This window comes from Coregonus clupeaformis, chromosome 12 (assembly GCF_020615455.1).
Source record: "Coregonus clupeaformis isolate EN_2021a chromosome 12, ASM2061545v1, whole genome shotgun sequence".
In the NCBI taxonomy this organism is placed as follows: Eukaryota; Metazoa; Chordata; class Actinopteri; order Salmoniformes; family Salmonidae; genus Coregonus; species Coregonus clupeaformis.
Window position 1 is genome coordinate 11,364,167 of NC_059203.1, and position 17,713 is coordinate 11,381,879.

Below are 17,713 nucleotides of genomic sequence, written 5' to 3' on the forward strand. Positions count from 1 at the left end.
GTGGTGAGAGACAGAAGGCAGAAACGAGTTACCGGAGGGGCTGAAGATCGGAGAGTAGTCGAGGTCCAGAAGGCAGGTTGGGATAGACGGGGCAGTAGAACAAGGAGGCAGTCAAGAAAGGATCGGTATCACAAACAGGAGTCAGAGCGCAGACAGGCAGGTTACTGGTCCGGGTTTGAAGACGATCTGACAGGGCTTGGCTGAAAACCAGGGCTTGATATACTGGGAGAGGTAGTGGGGAAATGCAGTTCAGCTGGCAGAGTAATTAGAACAGAGTGAGGCAAGGTGAGGATGGTGAGTGGGAAATGCAGTGCAGCTGGCCAGGTAACAAGAGCAGAGCAGGGCAGGTGGAGCTAGTTAGGCTGAGTAGAGAGAGGGAGGTGAGCAGAGTGGAAGATAATTGAATGCAATTAATGTTGCTACCAGGGAGAGAGAGTGCTCATGACAAAACCAAAAGCTTACCTTGAGTTGGAAGAGTTCCAGTGTTGTGTTGGATAGTCATAGCCAGCTAGCGAACATACAGTTGAATTCGGAAGTTTACATACACTTAGGTTGGAGTCATTAAAACTCGTTTTTCAACCACTCCAGAAATGTCTTGTTAACAAACTATAGTTTTGGCAAGTCGGTTAGGACATCTACTTTTTGCATGACACAAGTAATTTTTCAAACAATTGTTTACACACAGATTATTTCACTTATAATTCACTGTATCACAATTCCAGTGGGTCAGAAGTTTACATACATGACTTTGACTGTGCCTTTAAACAGCTTGGAAAATTCCAGAAAATGATGTCATGGCTTTAGAAGCTTCTGATAGGCTAATTGACATCATTTGAGTCAATTGGAGGTGTACCTGTGGATGTATTTCAAGGCCTACCTTCAAACTCAGTGCCTCTTTGCTTGACATCATGGGGTAATCAAAAGAAATCAACCAAGTCCTCAGAAAAAATATTGTAGACTTCCACAAGTCTGGTTCACAAGCAATTTCAAAACACCTGAAGGTACCACGTTCATCTGTACAAACAATAGTACGCAAGTATAAACACCATGGGACCACACAGCTGTCATACCACTCAGGAAGGTGACATGTCCTGTCTCCTAGAGATGAACATACTTTGGTGTGAAAAGTGCAAATCAATCCCAGAACAACAGCAAAGGACCTTGTGAAGATGCTGGAGGAAACATGTACAAAAGTATCTATATCCACAGTAAAACGAGTCCTATATCGACATAACCTGAAAGGCCGCTCAGCAAGGAAGAAGCCACTGCTCCAATACCGCCATAAAAAAAGGCAGACTACGGTTTGCAACTGCACATGTAGAAATGTCCTCTGGCCTGATGAAACAAAAATATAACTGTTTGGCCATAATGACCATTGTTATGTTTGGAGGAAAAAGGGGATAACTTGCAAGCCGAAGAACACAATCCCAACCGTGAAGCACGGGGGTGGCAGCATCATGCTGTGGGGGTGCTTTGCTGCAGGAGGGACTGGTGCACTTCACAAAATAGATGGCATCATGAGGAAGAAAATTATGTGGATATATTGAAGCAACATCTCAAGACATCAGTCAGGAAGTTAAAGCATGGTCGCAAATGGGTCTTCCAAATGAACAATGACCCCAAGCATCCTTCCAAAGTTGTGGCAAAATGGCTTAAGGACAACAAAGTCAAGGTATTGGAGTGGCCATCACAAAGCCCTGACCTCGATCTTATAGAAATTTGGGGGCAGAACTGAAAAAGTGTGTGCGAGCAAGGAGGCCTACAAACCTGACTCAGTTACACCAGCTCTGTCAGGAGGAATGGGCCAAAATTCACCCAACTTATTGTGGGAAGCTTGTGGAAGGCTACCCAAAACGTTTGACCCAAGTTAAACAATTTAAAGGCAATGTTACCAAATACTAATTGAGTGTATGTAAACTTCTGACCCAATGGGAATGTGATGAAAGAAATAAAAGCTGAAATAAAACATTCTCTCTACTATTATTCTGACATTTCACATTCTTAAAATAAAGTGGTCATCCTAGCTGACCTAAAACAGGGAATGTTTACTAGGATTAAATGTCAGGAATTGTGAAAAACTGAGTTTAAATGTATTTGGCTAAGGTGTATGTAAACTTCCAACTTCAACTGTAAGTGTATGTGAACTTCCGACTTCAACTGTAAATGTCACTGACATGTCTACCTCGGATCAGAATAGCTCTAAAAACAAACAAGCAACCCAGAAAAGGACTAAGAATAGCCAATATTAACATATGTAGCCTAAGAAACAAAGTTCATGAAATTGACAACTTATTAACATCCAAAAACATTCATATTCTGGCCATCTCTGAAACACACTTAGATCATTCATTTGATGATGAAGTAGTAGCTATACATGGTTAAAGAATATATAGGAAAGATAGAAATGCAAATGGTGGAGGTGTTGTCATGTATGTCCAGATTCATATTCCTGTTAGGCTGAGAGAGGATCTCATGTCAGATGATGTGGAAGTAATATGGCTACAGGTTAATCTGCCTCACCTAAAGCCTATTCTCGTAGGAAGTTGCTATAGACCACCAAGTGCTAAAAGTCAGTATTTGGACTACATGTATGAAATGTTGGATAATATATGTGATATCAAAAGAAAGGTATATTTTCTGGCTGAGCTAAATATTGACTGGTTGTCATCAAGCTGCCCACTCAAAAAGAAGCTCCAAGCTGTAACCAGTGCCTGCAATCTGGTTCAAGTCAACAGTCAACCTACCAGGGTATTTACAAATAGAACAGGAACTAAATCATCCACGTGAATTGATCACATATTTACTAATGTTCCAGAAATCTGCTCTAAAGCAGTATCCATACCCATTGGATGTTGTGATCATAATATAATAGCCATATCTAGAAAAAACAAAGTTCCAAAGATTGGACCTAAAATTGTGTATAAACGATCATACAATACATTTTGCAATGATACCTATGTCAAATATGTGAAAAATATTTGTTGGTCTGATGTGTGCAATGAGGAACATCCGGACGCTGCACTTGAAGCATTTATGAAACTGCTTCTTCCAGTTACTGATAAGCATGCACCCATCAAGAAACTGACTGTTAGAACTGCTAAATCCCCATGGATAGATGATTAATTGAAAAACGGTATGGCTGAGGGATGAGGCAAAGGGAATAGCAAATAAGTCTGACAACACAGCAGACTGGCAAACATAGAGTAAATTGAGAAATCACATAACTAAACTAAACAAAAAGATGAATAAACTATTCTCTGGAACAAATATAAATGATATATAGAATGATAATAAAAAGTTCTGGAGTACTTCAAATGACATTCTAGGCAAGTAAGCAAACTCGGCTCCATCCTCCATTGAGGCAGATGGCTTGTTCATAACAAAACCCTTTGATATTGCCAACCACTTTAATAACATTTTTTTAAACAAGATTAGCAAACTTAGGTATGACATGCAAACAACAAATGCTGAGCCTTCATATTCATGCATAATGGTCCAAATAATGAAAGACAAGCACTGTAGTTTTGAGTTTAATGACAAACCACCTGGTACCGACAACCTGGATGGTTAATTGCTGGTAGCGGACTCCTGTTTGCCACATCTTCAATTTAAGCCTAGAAGACGGTGTGTGTCCTCAGACATGGAGGGAGGCAAAGGTCATTCCGCTACCCAAGAATAGCAGAGCACCCGTTAATGGTTCAAACAGCTGAACAATCAGCCTATTACAAGTGCTTAGCAAACCTTTTGAAAACATTTTGTTTGACTTTCAGCATGCTTATAGGGAAGGGCACTCAACACGCACACCACTGACACAAATGACTGATGATTGGCTGAAAGAAATTGATGAAAATGTTCTGGTGTTATGGATTTGCATCCTCTGCCTTATTATGTATTGAGAGTTACCTATCTAATAGAACACTGAGGGTTTTCATTAATGGAAGTGTGGTGTACCGCGGGGCAGCCGGCTAGGGCCATTACTGTTTTCTGTTTTTACAAATGACCTTCCACTGACCTTGAATAGGTTGTCTCCAGCCGAATGATTACGCAGGCTTAACACGAATAGTTGTCTCTATTGCGGGACTACTGGTCATTTCGTGTCTACCTGTCCACTATCCCATAGGGCGGCGCACAATTAGCCCAGCGTTGTCTGGGTTTGGCCGGTGTAGGCCGTCATTGTAAATAAGAATTTGTTCTTAACTGACTTGCCTAGTTAAATAAAGGTAAAATAAAAAAAAATAAAAGACCAGGCTCACCGGTAGGGGCGAGTAGTCTGGTGGGCCATACGGAGAACTTTCCATCTCCCCTTACTCGCACCCCTCTCCATGCCATCCTTCTGTGGGGGAACCAGTCAAAATCTCACCGGGTACTCATCGACTCAGGGGCCGATGAGAGTTTTTTTGGACACTACTCATCAGAGCTGAGCATCCCCACTCAGCCTCTCTCCATTCCCATGGACATTAGAGCTCTGGACGGGCGCTCTATAGGCAGGGTCACCCACAATACCACTCCCATCAACTTGCGAGTGTCAGGGAACCACAGTGAGCCTATCCAGTTCATGCTTATTAACTCTCCTCAGGTTCCCGTTGTATTGGGATTCTCTTGGCTCCAGCGACACAATCCCCTCATCAACTGGACTGCGGGTGCCATCGTAGGCTGGAGTGCGTTCTGCCAAGCCCATTGCCTGAAGTCGGAGCAGCCTGCCCCGGGACGTCTTCTTGTGGGCTCGGAAGTAGCCTCGGACCTCTCTGCCGATCCGCGGAGTACCAGGACCTCTGGGAGTTTTTCAGTAAGGCCTGGGCCACTTCGCTTACTCCGCATCGACCCTATGACCGTGGGATCAACCTTCTCCTGGGCACCACACCACCCCGGGGACGACTGTATTCTCTGTCGGGTCCGGAGACCAAGGTTATGGAGACCTACAGTACCAGTCAAAAATTCGGACACACCTACTCATTCAAGGGTTTTTCTTAATTTTTACTATTTTTTACATTGTAGAATAATAGTGAAGACATCAACACTATGAAATAATACATATGGAATGATGTAGTAACCAAAAAAGTGTTAAACAAATCAAAATATATGTTATATTTGAGATTCTTCAAATAGCCACCCTTTGCCTTGATGACAACTTTGCACACTCTTGGCATACTCTCAACCAGCTTCACCTGGAATGCTTTTCCAACAGTCTTGAAGGAGTTCCCACATACGCTGAACACTTGTTGGCTGCTTTTCCTTCACTCTGCGGTCCGACTCATACCAAACCCCTAGGGGGTTTCACCTGTCTTTGTGCTTGCCTCCACCCCCCTCCAGGTGTAGCCCATCTTCCCCATTATCCCCAGTGCATTTATACCTGTGTTCTCTGTTTGTCTGTTGCCAGTTCGTCTTCTCTCGTCAAGCCTACCAGCGTGTTTTTCGTACTCCTGTTTTCTTGAGCCCTGTTTTCTAGTTTTCCCGGTTTTGATCTTTCTGCCTGCCCTGACCCTGCCTGCCGTTCTGTACCGTTTTGACACTGCCCTGGATTACTGACCTCTGCCTGCCCCAACCCTGAGCCTGCCTGCCCCCTATTTATATAATGAACGTCCGTTATTCAAACTGTCTGCATCTGGGTCTTTTCCTGAGCTGTGATATCAATGGCTGCTAAAATGGGAAGAAGTCTGTCCACGATGGGCGTTGCTATGCCTTCTTGACATCTCAGTCGACCAGACAGGTCCTACAGGCCTTAGTTTTGTTGCACCTAGACTACTGCCCAGCTGTGTGGTCATGTGCGGCAAAGAAAGACATAGGTAAATTGCAGTTGGTCCAGAACAAAGCAGCACGTATCGCAATTAGATGTACACGGAGGGAAAGTGTCAGTAACATGCATGTCAGTCTCTCCTGGCTCAAAGTTGAGGAGAGATTGACTGCATCACTATTGGTCCTTGTGCAAGGTATTGATGTGTTGAAGGTACCGAACTGTCTGTTCAAGCAGTTGGCACACAGTTCAGACACTCATCGGTACAACACAAGACATGCAACCAGAGGTCTCTTCACAGTTCCCAGGTCCAGAACAGAGGCTGGGAAACACACAATATTAAATAGAGCCATGACTACATGGAACTCTCTGCCACCCCAGGTAACTCAAGCTAGCAATAAAACCAGTTAAAAAAAACGGATAAAAGAACACCTTACTGCACAAAGGGAATTGTGAAGAGACACAGCCATTTTATATATCTTGTATTGTAATGCTGCTCCAAGATGGCGTAGTAGTGCGGTCTTGTTCTTTGTTGTGTGTCTGTCAGTGGCTGATGTGGATGTGGTGTAGGAGTCAGGCGCAGGACACAGAAGCTACTTCCAACAGACTTTACTGGAGGACACGAAATACAAAGAAAAGGGCCTCAACAAAACAAGGAGGCGAGCGATTACGCAACAGTGCGCAAAAACACTCCAATGCAGAAGCGATACGCAAATGTGCGTCTGGACTCTAAAACACAATAGAGCAAAATACCAGCACCTACGGACAGGCGGAACAATTACACACAACTCACTACAAACAAAACGAGACACATATAGGGAACATAATTAACACTAACAGGAAACAGGTGAACAAGGAAGACAAAACAAAACAAACATCGATAACATACAACGGTGGTAGCTAGTACTCCTGGGACGACGACCGCCGAAGCCTGCCCGAGCAAGGAGGAGGAGCAGCCTCGGCCGAAACCGTGACAGTGTCCATGTAAATAGCCAGTTTTTTGTATTTTATTGTATTTTTTGTACATATTTCCCTATCACACTTTTCATCCTTCTACTAAATATACTTTCCTGCAACCCGCCTCACTCAATGTGGAACGGATTCTATTATTTACTCACCTTTATCTAGAATCTCCAGTTGAAACTAGCTAGCAAGCTAACTAGCTACTTGCTATTAGCCACCGTTAGCGGTTTTCACCCAGAACATCGGATTTTCTGCCGGAATAACTGAATCACTGGACCCTAACACCGGATCGCAACTAGCTAGCCGCAACCGAATGGATGTTGCTGTAGGCTAATCACCACTGCACCCGAAGCAAGCACCAGTTAGCCTTGAGCTAGCCTCGAGCCAGGCCCGTATCCAGGCTATCTACCTCTTTGTCTACCGGACGGGAGTAGCCAGCTAACTAGCTACTTGCTATTAGCCACCGTTAGCGGTTTTTCACCATTGTCCGTGGCCTGCACTACCTACCAGCCAGCTCTAGCCTAGACTATTATTGGCCAGTCTGCACTGTCTGCACAGTGCGTTATCAACCCAGAACATATCGGATTTTCTGCCGGAACCACTAAATCAATGGACCTTTAACACCGGATCATTGCAACTAGCTAGCTGCAACCAAATGGATGTTGTTGTTGGCTAATCAGCCTTGAGCTAGCCTCGAGTCAGGCACATCTCCCGGCTATATACCTCTCTGTCAACCGGAAAGGACCTCCTAGAGTCGACACGGAGCCCAGCCGATCCATCACGACTGGTTTGCCGACGTAATCGTCTGTGGTTTCAACAGGCTTCCCGTTGCGACGACCACGACCTGTGATTGCTTTATGCCTCTCTCCCATGTCAATATACCTTGCCTATTGCTGTTCCAGTTAGTTCTTATTATACAATTTCAATATAGAACCCCAAGTCATTCTCAAACTGCCTCAAATAGCTCCTTTGTTCCACCCCCCCATACACGCCGAGACAGAATCACTGGAGGTACCGATTGAGCCGATCTTTTTCATTGTTACCCAACGCTTAGGTTTACCTCCACTGTACTCATATCCTTCCATATCCTTGTCTGTACATAATGCCCTGAATCTATTCTACAACGCCCGGAAATCTGCCCCCTTTATTCTCTGTACCCAACGCACTAGAAGACCAGTTCTTAAAGCCTTTAGCCGTATCCTTATTCTAGTGCTCCTCTGTTCCTCTGGTGATGTAGAGGTTAACCCAGGCCCTGCAGCCCCCAGTATCACTCCTACTCCCCAGGAGCTATCATTTGTTGACTTCTGTAACCGTAAAATCCTTGGTTTTCTGCACATTAACATCAGAAGCCTCCTTCCTAAGTTTGAGTTATTCACTGCGTTAGCACACTCCGCCAACCCTGATGTTCTAGCAGTGTCTGAATCCTGGCTTAGGAAGGCCACCAAACATTCATAAATGTCCATCCCCAACTACAACATTTTCCGCCTAGATAGAACTGCCAAAGGGGGTGGAGTTGCAATCTACTGTAGAGATAGCCTGCAGAGCTCTATCATACTATCCAGGTCTGTGCCTAAACAGTTTGAGCTTCTACTTCTAAAAATCCACCTTTCCAGAAATAAGTCTCTCACTGTTGCCGCTTGCTACAGACCCCCCTCAGAACCCAGCTGTGCCCTGGACACCATATGTGAATTGATTGCCCCCCATCTATCCTCAGAGTTCGTACTGCTTGGTGACCTAAACTGGGATATGCTTAACACCCCGGCCATCGTACAATCCAAACTAGATGCCCTCAATCTCACACAAATTATCAAGGAACCTACCAGGTACAACCCTAAGTCCGTAAACATGGGCACCCTCATAGATATCATCCTGACTAATTGACCCTCTAAATACACCTCAACTGTCTTCAACCAGGATCTCAGCTATCACTGCCTTATTGCCTGCGTCCGTAACGGGTCCGCGGTCAAACGACCACCCCTCATCAATGTCAAACGCACCATAAAAAAAATTAGCGAGCTGGCCTTCCTAATTGACCTGGCCCAGGTATCCTGGATGCATATCGATCTCATTCCGTCAGTAGAGGATGCCTGGTTGTTCTTTAAAAGTGCTTTCCTCTCAATCTTAAATAAACATGCCCCATTCAAAAAATTCAGAACTAAGAACAGATATAGCCCCTGTTTATCCTCAGACTTGACTGCCCTTGACCAGCACAAAAACATCCTGTGGCGTACTGCATTAGCATCGAATAACCCCCGCGATATGCAACTTTTCAGGGAAGTTAGGAACCAATATACACAAGCAGTTAGGAAAGCAAAGGCTAGCTTTTTCAAACAGAAATTTGCATCCTGTAGCACTAACTCCAAAAAGTTTTGGGACACTGTAAAGTCCATGGAGAATAAGAGCACCTCCTCCCCGCTGCCCACTGCACTGAGGCTAGGAAACACTATCACCACCAATAAATCTACAATAATCGAGAATTTCAACAACCATTTTGCTACGGCTGGCCATGCTTTCCACCTGGCTACCACTACCCCGGCCACCAGCTCTGCACCCTCCGCTGCAACTTGCCCATGCCCCCCCCGCTTCTCCTTCACACAAATTCAGACAGCTGATGTTCTGAAAGAGCTGCATAATCTGGACCCCTACAAATCATCTGGGCTAGACAATCTGGACCCTTTCTTTCTAAAAATAGCAGCCGAAATTGTCGCAACCCCTATTACTAGCCTGTTCAAACTCTCTTTCGTAACGTCTGAAATCCCCAGAGATTAGAAAGCTGCCGCGGTCATCCCCCTCTTCAAAGGGGGTGACACTCTAGATCCAAACTGTTACAGACCTATAGCCATCCTGCCCTGCCTTTCGAAAGTTTTTGAAAGCCAAGTTAACAAACAGATCACCGACCATTTCGAATTCCACCGTACCTTCTCCGCTATGCAATCCGGTTTCCGAGCTGGTCATGGGTGCACTTCAGCCACGCTCAAGGTCCTAAACGATATTATAACCACGATCGATAATAGACAGTACTGTGCATCCATCTTCATCGACCTTGCCAAGGCTTTCGACTCTGTAAACCACCGCATTCTTATTGGCAGACTAAATAGCCTTGGTTTCTCAAATGACTGCCTCGCCTGGTACACCAACTACTTCTCAGATAGAGTTCAATGTGTCAAATCGGAGGGCCTGTTGTCTGGACCTATGGCAGTCTCTATGGGGGTGCCACAGGGTTCAATCTCGGGCCGACTCTTTTCTCTGTGTATATCAATGATGTCGCTCTTGCTGCTGGTGACTCTCAGATCCACCTCTACGCAGATGACACCATTTTGTATACATCTGGCCCTTCATTGGACACTGTGTTAACAAACCTCCAAACGAGCTTCAATGCCATACAACACTCCTTCCGTAGCCTCCAACTGCTCTTAAACAGTAGTAAAACTAAATGCATGCTCTTCAATCGAACGCTGCTGGCACCCGCCCACCCGACTAGAATCACTTCTCTTGACGGGTCTGACCTAGAGTATGTGGACAACTACAAATACCTAGGTGTCTGGTTAGACTGTAAACTCTCCTTCCAGACTCACATCTCCAATCCAAAGTTAAATCTAGAATCAGCTTCCTATTTCGCAACAAAGTCTCCTTCACTCATGCTGCCAAACATGCCCTCGTAAAACTGACTATCCTACCGATCCTTGACTTCAGCGATGTCATTTACAAAATAGCCTCCAACACTCTACTCAGCAAATTGGATGTAGTCTATCACAGTGCCATCCGTTTTGTCACCAAAGCCCCATATACTACCCACCACTGTGACCTGTACGCTCTTGTTGGCTGGTCCTCACTACATATTCGTTGCCAAACCCACTGGCTCCAGGCCATCTATAAATCACTGCTAGGCAAATCTCCGCCTTATCTTAGCTCATTGGTCAACATAGCAACACCCACCCGTAGTATGCGCTCCAGCAGGTATATCTCACTGGTCATCCCCAAAGCCAACACCTCCTTTGGCCGCCATTCCTTCCAGTTCTCTGCTGCCAATGACTGGAACGAACTGCAAAAATCTCTGAAGCTGGAGACTCTTATCTCCCTCATTAACTTTAAGCATTGTCAGAGCACCTTACCGATCACTGCACCTGTACACAGCCCTTCTGAAATTAGCCCACTCAACTACCTCATCCCCATATTGTTATTTATTTTGCTCATTTGCACCCCAGTATCTCTATTTGCACATCATCTCTTGCACATCTATCATTCCAGTGTTAATACCAATTGTAATTATTTTGCACTATGGCCTATTTATTGACTTACCTCCATAACTTGCTACATTTGCACACATTGTATGTCAAGGCGTGCTGTAGGTGCAGTGGCGGAATCAAACGCAGGACGCAGACGGATAATCCAACAGACTTGTATTAAGCCGAAACACGGCAAACGGACAACACTTGCCCGAAGGCGAAATACGCACGAAGGCGAAAAAGAAACAAAACAGCGCACAAACAGGTGCGTAAACTCCAGCGCAGTGGAGAGAAGCTCAACCGAGCGAAAACACGTCTGACACAATCAATAATACACAACACCTGACAAACACAACAGGAACTAAATAGGACACTAATGACACTAAATGAAAACAGGTGTGACAACACTCAGACAAAAGCAAACGAACATGAAACATACAACGGTGGCAGCTAGTATTCCGGAGACAACGAACGCCGAAGCCTGCCCGAACAAGGGAGAGAGGCAGCCTCGGCCGAAACCGTGACATTGTATATATATTTTCTTTGGTATTTTTGACTTTATGTTTTGTTTTACCCCATATGTAACTCTGTGTTGTTGTTTTTATCGCACTGCTTTGCTTTATCTTGGCCAGGTCGCAGTTGTAAATGCGAACTTGTTCTCAACTGGCTTACCTGGTTAAATAAAGGTGAATTTTTTTTTTTGCACTGCACTAAATTGATGTATTAGACCTAGATATTGTGTGTATGTACTGAAATGTAGTTTATGTGTGACGTTTAAAATGTACAGTGAGGGAAAAAAGTATTTGATCCCCCACTGACAAAGAAATGATCAGTCTATAATTTGTATGGTAGGTTATTTGAACAGTGAGACAAAATAACAACAACAAAATCCAGAAAAACGCATGTCAAAAATGTTATAAATTGATTTGCATTTTAATGAGGGAAATAAGTATTTGACCCCCTCTCAATCAGAAAGATTTCTGGACCCAGGTGTCTTTTATACAGGTAACGAGCTGAGATTAGGAGCACACTCTTAAAGTGAGTGCTCCTAATCTCAATTTGTTACCTGTATAAAAAGACACCTGTCCACAGAAGCAATCAATCAATCAGATTCCAAACTCTCCACCATGGCCAAGACCAAGGAGCTCTCCAGGGATATCAGGGACAAGATTGTAGACCTACACAAGGCAGGAATGGGCTACAAGACCATCACCAAGCAGCTTGGTGAGAAGGTGACAACAGTTGGTGCGATTATTCGCAAATGGAAGAAACACAAAAGACCTGTCAATCTCCCTCAGCCTGGTGCTCCATGCAAGATCTCACCTCGTGGAGTTGCAATGACCACGAGAACGGTGAGGAATCAGCCCAGAACTACACGGGAGGATCTTGTCAATGATCTCAAGGCAGCTGGGACCATAGTCACCAAGAAAACAATTGGTAACACATTACACCGTGAAGGACTGAAATCCTGCATCGCCCGCAAGGTCCCCCTGCTCAAGAAAGCACATATACAGGCCCGTCTGAAGTTTTCCAATGAACATCTGAATGATTCAGAGGAGAACTGGGTGAAAGTGTTGTGGTCAGATGAGACCCAAATTGAGCTCTTTGGCATCAACTCTACCCGCCGTGTTTGGAGGAGGAGGAATGCTGCCTATGACCCCAAGAACACCATCCCCACCGTCAAACATGGAGGTGGAAACATTATGCTTTGGGGGTGTTTTTCTGCTAAGGGGGCAGGACAACTTCAACGCATCAAAGGGACGATGGACGGGGCCATGTACCATCAAATCTTGGGTGAGAACCTCCTTCCCTCAGCCAGGGCATTGAAAATGGGTCATGGATGGGTATTCCAGCATGACAATGACCCAAAACACACGGCCAAGGCAACAAAGGAGTGGTTCAAGAAGAAGCACATCAAGGTCCTGGAGTGGCCTAGCCAGTCTCCAGACCTTAATCCCATAAAAAAATCTGTGGAGGGAACTGAAGGTTTGAGTTGCCAAACGTCAGGCCGAAACCTTAAAGACTTGTAGAAGATCTGCAAAGAGGAGTGGGACAAAATCCCTCCTAAGATGTGTGCAAACCTGGTGGCCAACTACAAGAAACGTCTGACCTCTGTGATTGCCAACAAGGGTTTTGCCACCAAGTACTAAGTCATGTTTTGCAGAGGGTCAAATACTTATTTCCCTCATTAAAATGTAAATCAATTTATAAAATTTTTGACATGCGTTTTTCTGGATTTCTTTGTTGTTATTCTGTCTCTCACTGTTCAAATAAACCTACCATTAAAATGATAGACTGATCATGTCTTTGTCAGTGGGCAAACTTACAAAATCAGCAGGGGATCAAATACTCTTTTCCCACACTGTATGTACTGTATTTTAGTCCTTGACTAATTTCACGTGGACCCCAGGAAGAGGAGCTGATGCTTTTTCAGCGGCTAATGGGGATCCTAATAAATAACAAATACCAAAAATAACAAAAGTCCAGTCCTACCTGCTGTCTGCAGTGTTTGGACGTATCGCGTTGGCTATGTCTCTGCCAGATAAAGAAAGCTCTATTGACTTTTTTTGTATCCGTTGTTTCTTAAATATGCCACCTTGGACTGATAATTCTTAGCCATTCAGAGCAAAACCTCTTAAAGTTTCCATTCAAATAGGAGCAGATACTTTTACAAAGAATGTATTTATTTTACTAGGGAGCGATTTCTGCATTTAAGCTCAATTGTGAGATGATCTGTTTTCGCCCTCTGTTCCCATACAATGTGTACAGATTTACTGTCACTCCACTCTCCCGTGTCTGCAGCTCTCTGAGGGTAAAAACCAGCTGTGGATTTAGAGCTCTGTGCATATCATGAGGACAAGGAGAGGCCATAAGAGAGGATTTCTCTAGCATGGCTATAAGGTCTGGTTCAGAAGGGACAAAAGGGAAGGATTTTTTATGTAAAGTGTAGAGAGTGGCAGATGGGCACCCAGCACATGGCACAGTATCAGTAATGCCTCGACTGGGACCTTCATCCATAAAGTCTCTTTTCCTTTTCGGGTGGGGAGGAAGGGGAGGGTTGGGGGAAGCTATGCAATCTGCTCTGACTTGGCCCCCTTTTACATCTGGCCCAGTCCCCTTCTCTTCAGCAGCTTGGTCATTTACAGGGCCCAGGCCTGCCGGCTCCTTTAGGGCTCCCTGGTGCCCATGGTGTCACAGACAAATTGGTTGATCAGTGTGGCTGTAAGGCCTGGTTCAGATGCTTTCTTTATGACACCTAATTTACAGACCAGGGGATGGGGGGTGGGGGGGAATGGGGCCATAAAGTTATACGAGGCCAAAGAGAGTCAGACGATGCAATGGAGTATCTATCATTCAATTATCCACCGTTGGCCCCTGACAATATGAGCAATCCCTAAAGAAGTCTTTGAAATAGTCTACATCAAATGCCCTCAGCTAGACGGCCACAAGCTCCCCAACTGTCGGCAAGTAGTATACTCAGCTTTCGAGGACAGACAGGCAGAGGAATTCATATTTCAAACTGACAATGCCTGGGGGTTTGATGGGGAACAGTCATGAACTCATAACCAAGACAGATGGATGACAATGCACCCAAGAGTTCTTTTCAAAACTAGACATTCTGTACCCCCAGAACCTGATTAAAAAAACACAGTAAAAAATCCTTAGGTAGTGTAGTGAAGGAAATAGGGAGCAGGTAGTATTAGAAAGGAGCAATAGCTCTGTATCGTCATGCGATCGAGGGGGGTGCTGTTGCCATACCAAGCAGTGATGCAGCCAGTCAAGATGCTCTCAATGGTGCAGCTGTAGAACTTTTTCAACCTCCTGAGGGGGAAGAGGCACTGTCGTACCTTCTTCACGACTGTGTGCGTGTGAGTGGAACATTGTAAGTCCTTAGTGATTTGGACACCGAGGAACTTGAAGCTCTCGACCCGCTCCACTGCAATTCTGTCGATGTTGATGGGGGCGTGCTCGCCGCCCGTTTCCTGTAGATCAGCTCCTTGGTCTTACTGATGTTGAAGGAGAGGTTGTTGTCCCAGCACCACACTGCCAGGTCACTGACCTCCCTGTAAGCTGTCTCATCGTCGCCGGTGATCAGGCCTATCATTGTCGTGTCGTCAGCAAACTTGATGATGGTGTTGGAGATGTGCATGGCCACGCAGTCGTGGGTAAACAGGGAGTGCTGCGTTATGAAAGGAACTAGACACGGACACGAATTATCTGTTTAGTGTGTTAACACACTATTGGTAGTTTGTTGTAACCAAGTATTGGTGCTAAACTGTGTTTTATTGGATGCTAGCATGCTAGTTAGCTATGGCGTCATAGTTAGGCATCGTGGGCTGTTGTGGGCAGTTATTGTAGGTTAGCATTGTTTTCGGCGGTGCCGGGTGTAGCACGAAGCTAGCTAGCTAGCCGTTTTTCAAACAAAGTCAACAGAGTAGCCATTGCTAGCTAGCCAACACGACCAGCTAACTGTACTGTAGTAGCTAAATACAATATACTTGTGCTAGCTAGCCAACGTTTAATTATTGCTGCGTTATGAAAGGAACTAGACACGGACACGAATTATCTGTTTAGTGTGTTAACACACTATTGGTAGTTTGTTGTAACCAAGTATTGGTGCTAAACTGTGTGTTATTGGATGCTAGCATGCTAGTTAGCTATGGTGTCATAGTTAGGCATCGTGGGCTGTTGTGGGTAGTTATTGTAGGTTAGCATTGTTTTCGGCGGTGCCGGGTGTAGCACGAAGCTAGCTAGCTAGCCGTTTTTCGAACAGAGTCAACACAGTAGCCATTGTGTGCTGTACTGTGGCAGCTAAATACAATATATTTGTGCTAGCTAGCCAACGTTTAATTATTGCTGCGTTATGAAAGGAACTAGACACGGACACGAATTATCTGTTTAGTGTGTTAACACACTATTGGTGGTTTGTTGTGACCAAGTGTTGGTGCTAAACTGTGTGTTATTGGATGCTAGCATGCTAGTTAGCTATGGTGTCATAGTTAGCTAGCTGAATAAAGTGGGTTGAGTCTATTCCTTGAAACATTGAACCGCTGTGGTTCACAACAATTCTGATTTCTAAAGGTGGAAGTTGGGAGATTTTTTGTTCGGGTGGTTCAGTGAAACAATTATAGTTTCTGAGGTGGAAGTTTTGGTGAGGGAGGCCCTGCTCTCTCCTCTCCCAGATGTTTAGTTCATTTCATTCCGATCTCCTCTGCATTATTGTAGCCATTTGCTACAGCCTGTCAACTATGCCTCTGCCTATCCCTGTTCTCTCCTCTCTGCACAGGCTACACAAATGCCTCACACCGCGTGGCTGCTGCCTCTCTAACCTGGTGGTCCCTGCACGCACCCCACACCTGGAATTCCAGGTCTCAGGCAGCCTCTGGAACTGCCGTTCTGCTCCCAACAAAGCTGACTTCATCCCAGCCTATGCTAACCTCCAGTCCCTCGACTTCCTGGCGCTGACGGAAACATGGATTACCACTGAAAACACTGCTACTCCTACTGCTCTCTCCTCGTCGGACCATGTGTTCTCGCATACCCCGAGAGCATCTGGTCAGAGGGGTGGTGGCACAGGAATCCTCATCTCTCCCAAGTGGACATTCTCAATTTTTCCCCTAACCCATCTGTCTATCTCCTCATTTGAATTCCATGCTGTCACAGTCACTAGCCCATTTAAGCTTAATATCCTTGTCATCTATCGCCCTCCAGGTTCCCTTGGAGAGTTCATCAATGAGCTTGACGCCTTGATAAGTTCCTTTCCTGAGGATGGCTCACCCCTCACAGTTTTGGGGGATTTCAACCTCCCTACGTCCACATTTGACTCATTTCTCTCTGCCTCCTTCTTTCCACTCCTCTCCTCTTTTGACCTCACCCTCTCACCGTCCCCCCTACTCACAAGGCAGGCAATATGCTTGACCTCATCTTTACTAGATGCTGCTCTTCTACTAATCTCACTGCAACTCCCCTCCATGTCTCCGACCACTACTTTGTTTCCCTTTTCTCTCGCTCTCCTCCAACACTACTCACTCTGCCCCTACACAGATGGTAATGCGCCGCCGCAACCTTCGCTCTCTCTCTCCCACTACTCTCTCCTCTTCCATCCTATTATCTCTTCCCTCTGCTCAATCCTTCTCCCTCCAATCTCCTGATTCTGCCTCCTCAACCCTCCTCTCCTCCCTTTCTGCATCCTTTGACTCTCTGTGTCCCCTATCCTCCCGGCCGGCTCGGTCCTCCCCTCCAGCTCCGTGGCTTGATGACTCATTGCGAGCTCACAGAACAGAGCTCCGGGCAGCGGAGCGGAAATGGAAGAAAAACTAAACTCCCTGCCGACCTGGCATCTTTTCACTCCCTCCTCTCTACATTTTCTTCATCTGTTTCTGCTGCTAAGGCCACTTTCTACCACTCTAAATTCCAAGCATCTGCCTCTAACCCTAGGAAGCTCTTTGCCACATTTTCCTCCCTGCTGAATCCTCCCCCCTCCTCTCTCTCTGTGGATGACTTCGCAACCACTTTGAAAAGAAGGTTGACGACATCCGATCCTCGTTTGTTAAGTCTAATGACACTGCTGGTCCTACTCACACTGCCCTACCCTATGCTTTGACTTCTTTCTCCCCTCTCTCTCCAGATAGAATCCTGCGACTTGTGACTGCAGGCCGCCCAACAACCTGCCCGCTTGACCCCATCCCCTCCTCTCTTCTCCAGACCATCTCCGGTGACCTTCTCCCCTACCTCACCTCGCTGATCAACTCATCCTTGACCGCTGGCCATGTCCCTTCCGTCTTCAAGAGAG

The 17,713-nt window shown here is 45.5% G+C and overlaps 1 protein-coding gene across 2 annotated transcripts in view; it reads right to left on the reverse strand.

Annotated features, from left to right (window-relative positions):
• LOC121577722 (immunoglobulin superfamily member 21) overlaps positions 1–17,713 on the reverse strand; it is a 294,356-nt gene that overhangs the window by 74,220 nt on the left and 202,423 nt on the right. The gene's annotated exons all lie outside the window — the stretch shown is intronic.